This window comes from Aptenodytes patagonicus, chromosome 4 (genome assembly GCF_965638725.1).
Source record: "Aptenodytes patagonicus chromosome 4, bAptPat1.pri.cur, whole genome shotgun sequence".
Classification (NCBI taxonomy): domain Eukaryota; kingdom Metazoa; phylum Chordata; class Aves; order Sphenisciformes; family Spheniscidae; genus Aptenodytes; species Aptenodytes patagonicus.
In genome coordinates this window covers 28,814,886-28,828,963 of record NC_134952.1, presented here as the reverse complement: position 1 = coordinate 28,828,963, position 14,078 = coordinate 28,814,886, and positions in this window count along the sequence as shown.

Sequence of the window (14,078 nt, the reverse complement as noted above, 5' to 3'; positions counted from 1 at the left end):
GATAATGGTCTGTAAGCACAATAAAGATGGACACTGCAAGAATGCAAGCCAGTTCTTTCAGTGAAATAAATGAACATTACTCCTTACACTTACATGGTTTCTGGGTACCCTCACCCCAGCCTTCTGGGGTTTCGCATTGTTAAATTTAGCCACTCACAGTTGCATAACCGTTCCTTTTAGCTTGTGACTCTGGAGTCAACCTGAGGTCAAGCTGCATCCTGCTGGAGGCTGACATGTAAATAAGTATGAGAGTGTTTCCTAATCTAGATTCTTTGGAAGATCAGAAGCAATCCACTTTCTCTTCTGTCCTTTGTTTCACAGTACATTACTTAATATGCAACTTATTTTTTGAAAATATCTGTGATGTTCCTTGAATACACATTGTTATTTCTAACTTTGCTGCTGCACTGAAAAATGTTTCAGTTCACTGAATCACCAATGATGCTGCGTACCTTGAATATACTGCTGCCATGTAGCACATTAAGATATCCATTACATACACATTAAAATAATTTTATCCATTAAAACAAAAAAAAAATCAAAATACTTTTTTAAGAATATGGTGTATGGCAATGGTAATTAAAATCCCAATGTGTTTCATCATGAGTAACAACTCAGAACTTAACAATCTAGCAAAGTGCTGGCAAGATCTGCTTATTTCTAGAAACCTTTAATTAAATATGTTATTTAAACTGAAAAAGAAAAAGAAATTGTGCTACAAGCACATCTTCAAAAATATAGGGAAACAATCAATTCTCTAACAGGGAAATGACAGAGCAAACCAATAGTTTTCAAGATGAGGAACATGACAAAAATAAGAAAATATCTTCCTAAAGCAACTTAGCACATAGTTAAAACAATCATCAAGAAATCCACATCTTTTAACATGAAGCCTTCCTGTTATTTACAAACTTAGCACTCAGAAATTTCACTTTCAATATGCAAGCAGAAATTCCACCTTCATTTTTCTCCCTGAATGTTATATAAATCATGAAATTATTATTTCCAATTTGGTAAACAAAGCAGACAGTTAGCAGTTACTGTTGTGATTGATGGTAAAATCATACATAGGCCTTGGTCGTCTGAAGAAATAAACAAGTTTTCCTGAGAGAAGAAAACCTGAGCTCTTCTTCCTTCTGTTCAGTATTTTGCCTCTGTTTCTGAGTAATGTTCTTAATACTTCAGGATCTGCATTGCCAAATGGGAGGATATGAACTTTTAGAAGGTGTGGTCTTCCTTAAGTGCATATGGTTCTATCCAATGCAATAATGTATATAATACTTTCATCTTGCTTAGAACTGACTTGCTGTTACAATTGACAGCATTTTGCAGTTATTTGCAGTGTAAAAACCTGAAAATGAATGAGTGTACATTCGAAGTGAATGTCTTACTTATTTCTGTTCTTTCACACGATTTATGACAGGTTAGATTAATTCTGCTCTTACCTCTTATTCAAACAGAAGAACAACTATACGGGAAGGTTTCCTCTAGCTTTAAAAGGGATTCCTTTCTCATTCAAGGAATTTAGTAGGAACTATTTTTTTTGTTCTCTATCTTCTTGACCCCCTCTGATTTCCTTAGAGATAACTGTACATGTGCAAGTGTGCCCATGTTTAGTGATGTGCCTAGATAGGATCCACTTGAATGCAGAGCCTGTAGGGCAGTTCCTCAAATACTTAAATAAGTCAGAGTTTAAAAAACATTTCCACCTAATAGACTGTGCTGAAGTGGTACATATGTTAGGAACTGATTTTTTAATTTAAGGAAATATTTTAATTTTTGCAACAGTCAGTGTTACCTGGAAGTACATCAGAATTTTTCTCCCTTCATCCCATTAATGAGAGGGGAAGGAGACAGCCTTCAGCTTCACTACACCATTTAGGTGGCTACCAGCTGTACCTTCAGATGTTCAAGCCCACCAAGGAAGGTCTTAACTATCAGCTATCATAGTGCCCATCTGTGTTCCTGAGACTTAGAGCAGCACATACTTTCTGAAAGCTTGGTAGTTAATAATGCTGATGCTTTCTCCCATTGTTACAAAGTACTTATAATCAAATAAGGCTAGGTATGATGAGAAGAGGAAGCATTTCAAAATCATGGATGGGTGCAGCATGTCACGAAGCATCTGTGAGAGAGAATTGCAGGACGAATGCCAGAAGCATTATTAGTACTTGGATCTCAAGTCTGATTATGTTCTCAGCGTCTTCTAAGAGCACCTTTTAAGGACACTTGAGTATACCACTATGCCTTCTTCTCACCCCTCACAACACTCACTTTTCCCCTTCCTCACATGTGCTCATACATCACTTCACAGTGCACACTTCTCTGCACTATGCAGAAGCCTTTCTACATAGGTGTTGAGTGAATGCAGAACTGAGAAACAGCATTTTCAAATGCTGTGGCTGGGTAGGACTAAGGACGAGTGAAGACCTAGCCCATCCTTGTTATGAAGCTCAATGTTCATACCAACATACCAACATAATGAAGCTAATTATGTTGTTTCCCTGGCAATATTACTGGGTTTAGCTGAGAATGGATATAAGAGGTATAAGGAAATTCATCAGACTTCTCGTATCCAATATATACTGAGATAATTTCCCAGTGCTTCCCTATATGTTATTATAATGTACTATTTCAATTAACAAATTAGGAATAACACTCATTTTAATAGGAATATCAGACACTTGCTATCTTGCATTTATGAATAAGGCACGTACAGTTTTGGTAGTTGCAAATGTTAGAGTTTAGACACTTTAAAAAGGTTCTTAATTTAATTAGCTTTGAAAAATCTGCAGTTGTTGACTTTAATGATCACACATGTAAAATAGCATACCTGAGTCTGACAAGATGCTATGTGTCTTTATAGCTGAAAAATGCTTTTAGTCAACCAGAGAATATATTGGGGTTTGATTTTTTGTGAGGTTGTTTTTTTTTTTCTGGAGGCAAGAAGTGAAAATATATTTTAACAGAAAATTGTGAATATACACACTGACAAACAAACAAAAAACCCTATTTTATTTTGGTTTAGAGATTATGTGTTGCTTGACATTTTAAGGTATTAAACTGCAAAATTATTGCTTGCAGCAACTATAAATATTTCTTGCCCACTATGTTTCCATGGCAACAGTGCTAATTTATTCAGAGACCTTTGCATTTTTTTAATTTAAGAGAAACAATAGTATCTGTACTAAACTGTTCGTAGATTAGACATTTTGATCCTTTCTGAAAATAAAATATGCCATGAAGTACTTTTAGACATAAGCTACATTATTATACAAAAGGCGGAGAAGATGTTTAAGATGTCTTTTGGTAGATTTATATTGCATAGGGTTTTTATGCATAGATATAGATACACACACAATTAGCCCCAGAAGAATGGTTCAGAAGTTGAGAAGGTACTTCTATTCTCAGCTGGTCATAGCCTTTAAACTGAAATATCTCACGCCTAGTGTCATCTCAGAGATGATACTTTTTGAACATTTTCAGTTATCTTACAGTTCCGCTTTACAAGAAAAAAAACCCTACCCTTTTTTTACATTTTCAGAGCAATCTAGTCTCTGTATCACTCTTTGCCTTTGTTTTCAAGTCTCTAATATGTCCAATATTTGAGACTATGTTCAGAGAGAGGACTAGCATTTACATAACATTAGTTTAAGTATTTTAGAACACAGATGCAAAATCATAACAAGAAATTGCTTTACATGTGCTTGTCCTTAAGAACTGATCAACTCCTGGCACGGACAGAGGGAGAAAAGGTATAGCACAAAGATATGTGCTTCTCTCCTCTTTCCTTGAAAACGTTCACAGCATCAAACACTGTCGTAAGTGGTGGCTCGAGTCCAAAATGGAACATAGAACCAGATTCCCTTTCAGATACCTGTATCTTACAGCAAATGTCGTCCGTTCGTTGTGTTCATCAAATGGACTTTAGAAATGGTTTTCCCTTTGGTCAGACGTGTGCCACATTGGGAGGGCAGTATTGCAAGCCTTGTGCAGCTGTTGCTCATTTCACATATACTCTGTGGCTGTGTAAAGGAGTTCAGCCTCAAAAGCTCTCGATTAAAAGCTTTGTGAGAGCAGCAAATTCCCTTTAAAAATTAGGCATTTATCCTCTGAACATAAATAAGAGTAAATTGATAGGTGTAAAAGAAATAACTTGTATTAATAATATTTTTTTTTATCCTGAGCTCAGAATCAAATTAAAGGATTCAAAATTACATTGCCTTTTTATAACCATTAGTATAATGCTGTTTATTTCAAGTGTACCAAAAGATGGATTTGATACTGAGAATCACTGACTGCTGAGAAACCTTTGTACATGTAGCTTTTGACTGCAGACAAGGATGTTTTTGAAAGACAGACTAGTTTTAATTGAAAATTCAATCTGCATGTCTAATCCCTGGAACCACTGGTTGCTGGTGGCAAATAGCTAATCTAAAAAAGTACTGGAGTATTCAAAATCCTTTCTCTAAGAAACTATAATAAACCAGTTAACAACTTACATATTCATACTGCAAGAGGAGGATATATATTGTAAGGTTCATCTGCTGAGTTTATATGCTCTTCACATGCACATAGGTAGCTGAAATTTAAAATCTGCATGAATTTACATAGATCAATTAGGAAACCACCTTATTATTCAAACTGCAACAGAAATACCTTTTTTCTTTTTAATTACTGTAACTATGCAAAAGAAGTTTCATTCCGCTAGCAAGTGAGAAGATTGCTTGATGTGTAATTTCTCATGACTGCCACAGTTTTAAAGACTGAACCTCCAAACGTACTCCCAATGGGGTGCATGTATATGTGATATTAAACAATTATGAGAAATAAGTCCAACTGCAGAATCAGACAGCAGTGTTCAACTTAGATGTTATTTGATTATTTGCCTTGATGATCACAGTAACATCTAGCAGTCCAGCAATGGCGTTTTGTCACATATCTTGTACATGCATATGCTAAAGGACTTTTTGTCTTCTTTGTTTAGTTGATAAACTTGTCAGAGCAAAGACTGAATATACAGAAAAGCAGATATTGCTGTGGCCCTGTTTACAGCCAGATAGTTGAAACACAAAGAGATTAAACAGCATGCCTAAGGTCACATAGCGAGTTTGACCCTACTTCCCCTAAATCTCACTTTTCTTAACCAAATGAGTTTCCTTGCTGTCTAACACTTCATCTAGTAATTGCTTTGTTTATTGTTCAGGCTGAAGACTGTCTGTGGATACAACATGTGGGAAATAATTACAATTTCAGCCAAATGAATTAACCTAGAAACACAGTTGTGGTGATGATTTCTAAATCAAGGCTTTAGTAGCTTTTATATGGACAGCTATTAAAAAATCACTGGAAGGCAAATAATATGTAACTTTTCATCTGTGCAAGAAAAAGTTCCAGAGGTATAATTAAGAACTCACTTTGTAACCCATAATTTTTTAACCGTTTTCAAAGAGCCGTGGTTTAAAGTGTGGATCCATCTTGGGGACTGGTGTATGTCAAAAAATTTGAAAGCCCTCTTCATTTTTCCTCTTAGGCATTCAATTTATCTTAGAAGGAGGGAGCTGGTTTTCATGCTCTGGGATCAGCTTCATGCCTTTGGATTAAAGAGCTGGGAGACTATTCAGATAGAGTCTCTGCCATGAACTGTACCCCAATACAAAATGATACAAATACTAAGAAACAGTATCCAGTTCAGAAATTTATGTCATTGCTTCAAGCTCAGCTAGCAGACCAAACTTCTGTATTAAACTGCTGGGTATGATATATTTAGCTCCAAGGTACCTTCATATCCTTTTAGGGGTACAAACTGTATTTTCATCTTTGTGTGCCTTCAGTGATCAGAGGTAGAAAAAGACATGTATCTGTCAAGTTGTTACACTGTCTTACATTATCACTTTACATGGGAGATCTCAGAGACCTTCCAGTAAACATCATCGTTGATGAGCACAGGACCTATTGGTCTTTCCAGCTTCCAAGATCCCAGAGGTCCTTAGACTTCCATTTAAACAGAATTGACAGGTGAGCTACAAAAATTTCCAGTTCTATGTTTCCAGTAAAGACAAGTGGACTTATAGGATCATGGGATAATTCAGGTTGAAAGGGACCTGTGTCTAGTACAGCCTCCTGCTCAAAGCAGGGACAACTTTGAGGTCAGGCCAAGTTGCTCAGGGCTTGATCTAGTTGTGTCTTGCTGATCTCTGAGGATGGAGACTGCTCAACCTCCCTGGGCATCCTGCTTGTCTGCTGGGCTGTCCTCATGGGGTAAAAGCTTTTCTTTACATCCAGCCTGAACCTTTTTTGTTTCAGTTTATGATCCTTGTCTCATTCTCCCACTACACACCACTGCAAGGAGCTTGGCTCTGTCATCTTGATCACACCACCATAGTTATGGGAGGATTTTGTTGGGTGCCCCCAAAGCCATCTCTCTCCAGGCTGAATAAGCGTCTGTCCCTCAACTTCTTCTCACAGGGCAAGTGTTCCTGCCCAGACCAGCTTGGTGACCCTCTGCTGAGTTTGCTCCAGTTTAGCTACATCTTTCTTGCATTGTGGGACCCAGCACTGGATGCGGTATCTCGCTGTGGTCTAATGATCACTTCCCTCAACCTATTGCTTCTTCAGCTCAGCCTGTTCAAGCAGCCCAGGAGGCTGTTGGCCCTCATTCCTTCTAGAGCACACAGCTCACATTCAGCATATGGAGGGTTAAGTTTCAAAAAACTGGTTGGTTTCAGGAAAATTTTAAAACCAGCAGAAATACTAGCATTGTCTTTGGCTGAATTAATTTATTCAATTTTTTTTTCATTTAGATTTGCATCATTGGGTTCTGTTGGCTCTGAGCTGTTTCTCAGAAACCAGCTAGAAACAAGGTGGACAGCAGGACCTTAGCTCATAGGGGTAGCAAAAGGTTGGGCTTCAATTGCTGAAGAGTTACAGTCCTTTCTGGGTACCAGCAGTTTTTATCAGAGACTGTGAAATTTCCCTTGTGAAAATCTGTCAAAAAAAATTGTAATTTCCTATTTCAAATGTTAATCTATGTTTAGCTCTGCAGAAAATAATAATGTCTGTTAAAATTTGCAGATTTTTTATATATATATATATATGTATTTGCTCTGCACTTCCCCTCATGATGATTTGTTGCCTTTAACTGATTTTCCAATTAACTTTTTTTATATATTTCTCTCATTTTTGCTCTTTTCTATCTTTTCTTCCTGTCTTTGTTTTTCCCTTTCCCTTTCCCTTTCCCTTTCCCTTTCCCTTTCCCTTTCCCTTTCCTTTTCCCTTTCCCTTTCCCTTTCCTTTTCCCTTTCCCTTTCCCTTTCCCTTTCCCTTTCCCTTTCCCTTTTCCTTTCCCTTTACTTTTCCTTTTCCTTTTCCTTTTCCCTTTCCTTTTTGATCCAAAACAGACATTTATCCACAAGGATGTGAACTGAGGGCTAAGATATTTCATATAACACCACAATATCATTGCACAATAGAGTTTTTTAAACTAATTTGAGTTGTATTAGAGTCAGCGTTGAAAAATTTCGCAACCCTGGACTATTCAGTATTTTGTTTCACTCATATTTTGTGTGCAGATATTTAATTACATGGACACATTTTTCAACAATTAATTTTACCTCTGGCCAGCTTATAAGTCAACTGAGTTCAACCACACTGAATAATTAATTTTAGCTACATTCTATATTGTGACATAGACATGTCTCGAAGGCACAGTTATCAGAAATTTCTCAGATGAATCCCTGTTTCTCGGGCCTGTTCTTACTAGAAGACCCCAAAGAGGATGATATCTCTCTCTTGTACCAATCAATTAAAATTGGAAGTGCCATAATTTTGCCACTGACAACCTTAATAGAAATTCTTCATAAAGCTACTCATATAAATATATTCAAAATTTATTAGAAAATTAAGTCACCAAAGAGGTGTACTTAGATCCACAGCTATTTTGCAAGTAGCTTACACTACCAGAAAATGTTACGCTGCCTTGGAACTGATTTTCAGGGGTTCTCCAGCATATATGTAAACAATTAGGGAGTGAGAGTTGTGCTTCTTTCCTTTAAAACACCTTATTCACACCACTATACTGTCACTCATTAATGAAAGTGCCATTAAATGAGTGTAACTGGAAATGACTCACGGTCTATCAGCATAACATAGAATAATGCAAAGATCTTAATTATGTTCTTTCAGTTTCATTGCTGAGCAATGAGTAAGAACTCAACTAAAATACCCATCATCATGTGTACCGATCGCATTTAAGTCATGAAAGATACTAAAAAATACAGAGACAGGCACAGATTCTGCTCTCAGTCCTGTCAGTGCTACCATCGCTCCCTGCAGCAGAGGAGAAGAGAAGATGCTCCCTTGGGATGATGTCGCTGGCTGGCAGCTGTCTTTCAGATAACCAACAAAGATGTCAGTCACAGAGGATGCTTTGAACAGGAGAAGGTTTGGACCATTTAAGAAAAGATACTTCATAAATGCAAAGGCCTGTAAGTCATTCCTGACATGATAGGCTACCCAAGTCAGTAATACAGCTGGTAACAGCGGTGAAAGGGAAGCATTGAAGAAAATTTCACGTTTCACCAGCTCACATGTTGAAGATATTTGCAACCACTTACATTTCTTCTTGTTTCCCTAATTTTGAAAAGAAATTTAATTGCTGCTTGGGGAGGACAAATATTTCTAATCATGCTCCAGAGGCTAGTGTTGTGGTTTAACCTCAGACAGCAACTGAGCACCACGCAGCCGCTTGCTCACGCCCCCCCCGGTGGGATGGGGGAGAGAATCAGAAGAGTAAAAGTGAGAAAACTCATGGGTTGAGATAAGAACAGTTTAATAATTGAAATAAAACAAAGTAAAATGGTATTAATAATAATAATAATAACAACAATAATGATAATAATAAAAGAATACACAAAGCAAGCGATGCACGATGTAATTGCTCACCACCTGCCTACTGATGCCCACCCAGTTCCGGAGCAGCGATTGTCACCCCCTGGCCAACTCCCCCCCAGTTTATGTACTGAGCATGACGTCACATGGTATGGAATATCCCTTTGGCCAGTTTGGGTCAGCTGTCCTGGCTGTGCCCCCTCCCAGCTTCTTGTGCACCTCCAGCCTTCTCAGTCGGTAGAGCATGGGAAGCTGAAAAGTCCTTGACTAGTGTAAGCACTGCTTAGCAACAACTAAAACATTAGTGCGTTATCAACATTATTCTCATGCTAAATCCAAACCACAGCACTGTACCAGCTACTAGGAAGAAAATTGACTCTACCCCAGCCAAAACCAGGACAGCTAGAAAACAAAAAGCACAACAAGATACCAGTCTTTTTTAACACCAAAACTATAAGTAAGTAAGGGAGCATTACTATAAACAAAGAGTATATGCCTGCACTAAACCACCCCTGCAGTCTGAACTCAATCGTACCTCTACTGATCAGCTTTTGACTTGCAGACACCCCCACTAAAAAGAAGGCTTGAGTGAAGGGTTGGGTTTTTTTATTTTTGTGACAGTAGAAATATTTCCTTGTGTGTCCATTGACATGTACTGGCTTTTTTCATATAAAAAAGAAAGAAGTTAGCAAACAGAGAAAGAATTCAAAAGTTTTCAGAATCATTGACTTTTATGGTCAAAAATAATAGCAGAAAGCCCATAAAAAGATAAATGACCAAAAAATGGCAAATTAAGCACATCTAGGGTACATTCTTTGGGCTCATGCCATTCTACCACATGGCACATGTAGCACACGTGCTTCAGTACTGAGAGGTTCCTGGCTCCCTTCAAGTACACTGCTGGGGACCAACGTATGTCCAGGGAAGGTGCAGGGAGTCAGATCTGCAGTCTCTTTCTTTAGAGCCCCACCTGGCCCCAGAGCGCTGCAAGATGCTGCACGGGTGGTGAGGAACTTGTGCAATGCGGCAAGATAGACAAGTACACAAATATAGCACCTGTAAATATGACTGATAGGCAGCTACCTGTGACTAGTGTTATACAATGCAAATTAAGTTATAGCTTGATAGCTATTAAATGTAATGTGCATTTTTCTTTGTTCTTTATCCAGAAAGAGATAACATATATATGTGTAATTTGTGCATGTAAAAAAATTTTTTTGGAAGCAGAAAAGACAACTGAAAACATCAGTAACAAATATGCTTGATGTGTTTTCTTTTCTCTCCTAAAGCCTCTTACTAAAACATTTCCTCATCCTCCCTATCAAGTCAAAGTAGTGATGTTATGTGGAAGAAGTCAACAAAACAAGTTATAATAAAGTTGTGATGAGGGAGTTTCCACTGTAGTATAGCCTGTCTTTACCTGGCTGTGCTGCACAATAAGCTAAAAGCATTAGAGAAAATTCAGATAAGGATGTTTGGGAGCATCACCTTTGGGTGTCTTTTACCTTTATTCTTCCAAAAGATTGTAAAATGTCCATCACCCTATCCAAATTCTGTCCTAGCCACAGTTATAGTACAGTACATGACCTACAAAATAATTTTTAAAAGATCTTTCTGCTTGTGCTCTGCTAGACTTATTGCTGCCCCAGATATATGCTGCAGGCCAGAAATTATTTTGTCACAAGAGAAAGCAAGCAATTTCTTACAAATGCTACTATGAGCAGACGCTTGCCAAGCTTTAGGAAACCCTTGGTCTCTAAGTGTCAAACTGCAAGTGGATCTGACTTGAATTCTTGATGAATCCACTCAAAACAACAGAAAAAAATAGATTTCCTAATGTAATTATTCTGAAATAGGAAGCAATAGAGCTATACAAGCACTCTTGAACAAGTATCTACATTATTTTTTCTTCTCTCTACCTGTACACATGACTCTGTGTGCAAGGGGAGAATGAAAAGTCACACACTAAGATTATCAGATATTTTCAAACACTTGTAAAGCTGGGCAAATGAAGGGAAAGAGGGAAAAGAGATGAAAGGGAGGGAAATATGGAGGGAAGAAGGAAATAGTGGAGGGAAAAAGAAAACAGTTTGTTCCTGGGCCAGTGGAATACAGAAAGCAAAACAGAACAGATAAAAAGTGACATAGGACAGTAAGGTAAGTGTGCACACTAGTGTACTAGAAGCTCTGGAGTGCAGAACTGTGAGTTTTGCAGGGGGTAGACAGATGTGTGAAAGAATCAAGGAGAAGAACAGGGTGCAGGGAAAGAACAAGATTTGCCGTGGGTTTGTATAGGCCTAAAATAATTGAGATCTCAGTGTAACGAGAGACCTTAGCGTCAAGGGAAGCATTGCAAGTCCATAAAGATAAACCACTTATACAAGCAATGTTACAAAATTGAAATAGCTCTGCAAGGCCCAGTGCCTAAATGAAACCCCAAAATGAGTTCATGTGCCTATATCCCATATATAACACTATATGCCACAGAGACTTGCCTATCAGTGTACCTTTTTGAGATTTAACAAAAGAAAGGGAAAAACCACAGTGAAATAAGTCACACTACAGAACTTGGCAGGGAACAAAAGCAGATCCATTTTTAAAGGGCATGAAAGTCCTTTTTCTAAATACCAAAGTGGGCTAAGGAGGAAATTTTAGAAACAAAAAACGCAAAGGAATTTCAGGGTATACTACTGAGAAGTTGCACTGAGAAATGTGTTGTCCAAACCCTGTCATCACAGAACGTCAGCCCAAGCTAGTTTCTCTAATGCACAGACATGATATAAGCCTATGAATACTAAGACAAAGTAAATAGTAAATAAGCCCAATAGGTTAAGTGGATAAAGTACTTCCTATATAATATCTTGGGCTATCAACCACTGGTACCTAATGTTTTCCAGTGTAGTAAGGACATTGAAATCTTGAGGTTTTCCTGCATATTTGCAAGGTTATTGGTAGTGACTCCATTTAACTGTCGTGCCAACTTTTCTTTTTAGTTCCAGACATGAACATTATTTGAATTGTAATATAAATACATGTACTGATAATCTCTTTACTGTATACTGTTTATTAAACTGCATATAAATGCATTCTCCTAAAATGCCCATTTCAATGAATCACCTCTTGCACAAGATTGACTCAGGCAGTATTGGTAACATGTTCAAAGGGGGTTGAAATCAATCCTAAGTTACCCAACTGACTTACAGGATTGTGGATCAGGTCCCAGATCAATCATTGCTTTAAAAAAAAAAAAAAAAAAAGAGGAAATGCAATAGACTTTTCAATTTGAAAGACAAAATACATCCTCCAGCCTTTTCTGTGTATGCTTCTGAGCCCTGGCCAAGTCCAACTTACATATTACCGCATATATGTCACTCACATGCCTTGGTTTCCCCAGAAAAGAAACAAGCACATGACCAAGCCTGAAACTACCGCTGTATTTTAACAAGGTTTTTCCTCTAGATTCCCAGGGAAATAGGTTCATACACTGCAATACAGACCTGAAATCAGGTTATACATAGTGTATATCATGAAGGTATGTTTTTCTTTTTTTAAATATAAAGTAAACTGAATGCTACATTATAATAGCCTTTTTTTTAGTCTGTACTAGTGTGTGTGCGTGAGAAGATTTTTTTTCGGTAACATCAAGTATTTAAGTAGGTGCACCTCAACATTTTTTCTTCAATGTTTGACTCCTTCCCCTGTGCAGGTCTTTTTTAAATATCCATGAATAAACCATGTTACCCAACACAATATTTGATTCTGTACTCTGTAAGAAACTCTTATAAGTATTAAAACCAAGGCACCTACGTTCAGTCCAATCTAGCCATGCAAGAAGGAGGTAATAAAGTCCAGAGAAGGTTTGACAAACACAAGGATTAGCACATCCATCAGTCTGAAATGGTCTGCTACTGTAACTTAAAATAAATAATTGAATGAATTGGATTAAAAAGAAATGACCAGAAAAGGTGTAATGTCTTTTCATAGCCGTAGAAAAAATAAAGTAGAGTTGGGTCTTTCTCCATCTTTGGGGTTAGGATAGAGAATAGAGGATGCATCATCTGATTAAATTTTGTAATTGCTGAATGGGAAGCTAATGTTATGCACTTGCCAGGCTGTTAGTTAATATTTTTAACTGCAAACCAGGAAAATAGAATTACCAATTTGATAAATGCTCTATTTGGATGGAATATAATATTTTATTGAGCTCATGGAATGTTATCTTATTCATTTTAGCACTAGCTTCTAGCTTTATCTGAGGAACAATCTCTTGGATCAGAACACTTCGTTACTGTTAATTTAAAAAAAACCAATATTATTAATTTACCAAGGAGTAAACTGGTGTATGTTTTCACATATCAAGTCCAAACACACAAACATATATTGTTCGTAAATAAAAACCTCTTGCAAGCAATTTCTGAAAAGCAACATTGGGACAAATTTATTGTAGCAAAATCCCTGTTAGATTTTTTACAGCTTTTATTTATAGTTAATTGTCAGATCATTCCTTCTTACGTCGAAGCTCTACATGCCCCATGACTTTGCCCTGACTGTAGGTCTGAGTGAGATGGGGAGCATTACCCTTCCCAGCTCACTCTGCTCTCTGTGGTCCTTTTGGGGCAGAGCTAAGCAGGGCAGAAGGACTCACCCACTCCTCTCACACTTCTTCCCACCCCACCAGCAGTGTCACCAGAACCTCACAGCCGCTGCTGAACTCCCTGGCACATAACCACAAAGTCAAACAAACCAGATACAGTTGGGCCTACTTAAAGTAACATAAATAATCCTAAAGTTGAGTCTGTAGTTAGTAAACCTCAAAAGTTCTCCAAAGCACTTGGGAGCAGAGTTAATTTACTACCTAGCACAGCAAGGAGGCCCTCTCATTTTCCTTTGGCCCCTCGGCCCCAAATGGAAGAGCAGGGCTGGAGACCTGCTGTGACCAGGCAGGGAGACTTCCCACGGCGGACAAAGCTCAAAAAGGAATGATAACCTGTCCCAGGCACTGTAGTCCCAGCTAGTGCGCAGAAAAGCTATGGCCAAGTTTAACTGTCTCCACTAAACCTTGTCCTTCTTCTGGGACAACACAACAATCTCTTAGAAGCAAGATAGAAAAGAAGGCAAAATAAATCCCTACCTTTAAAAATATTTCAAAATAAAATAAATTAAATAAAATAATTGTGGCAGAGTAATAG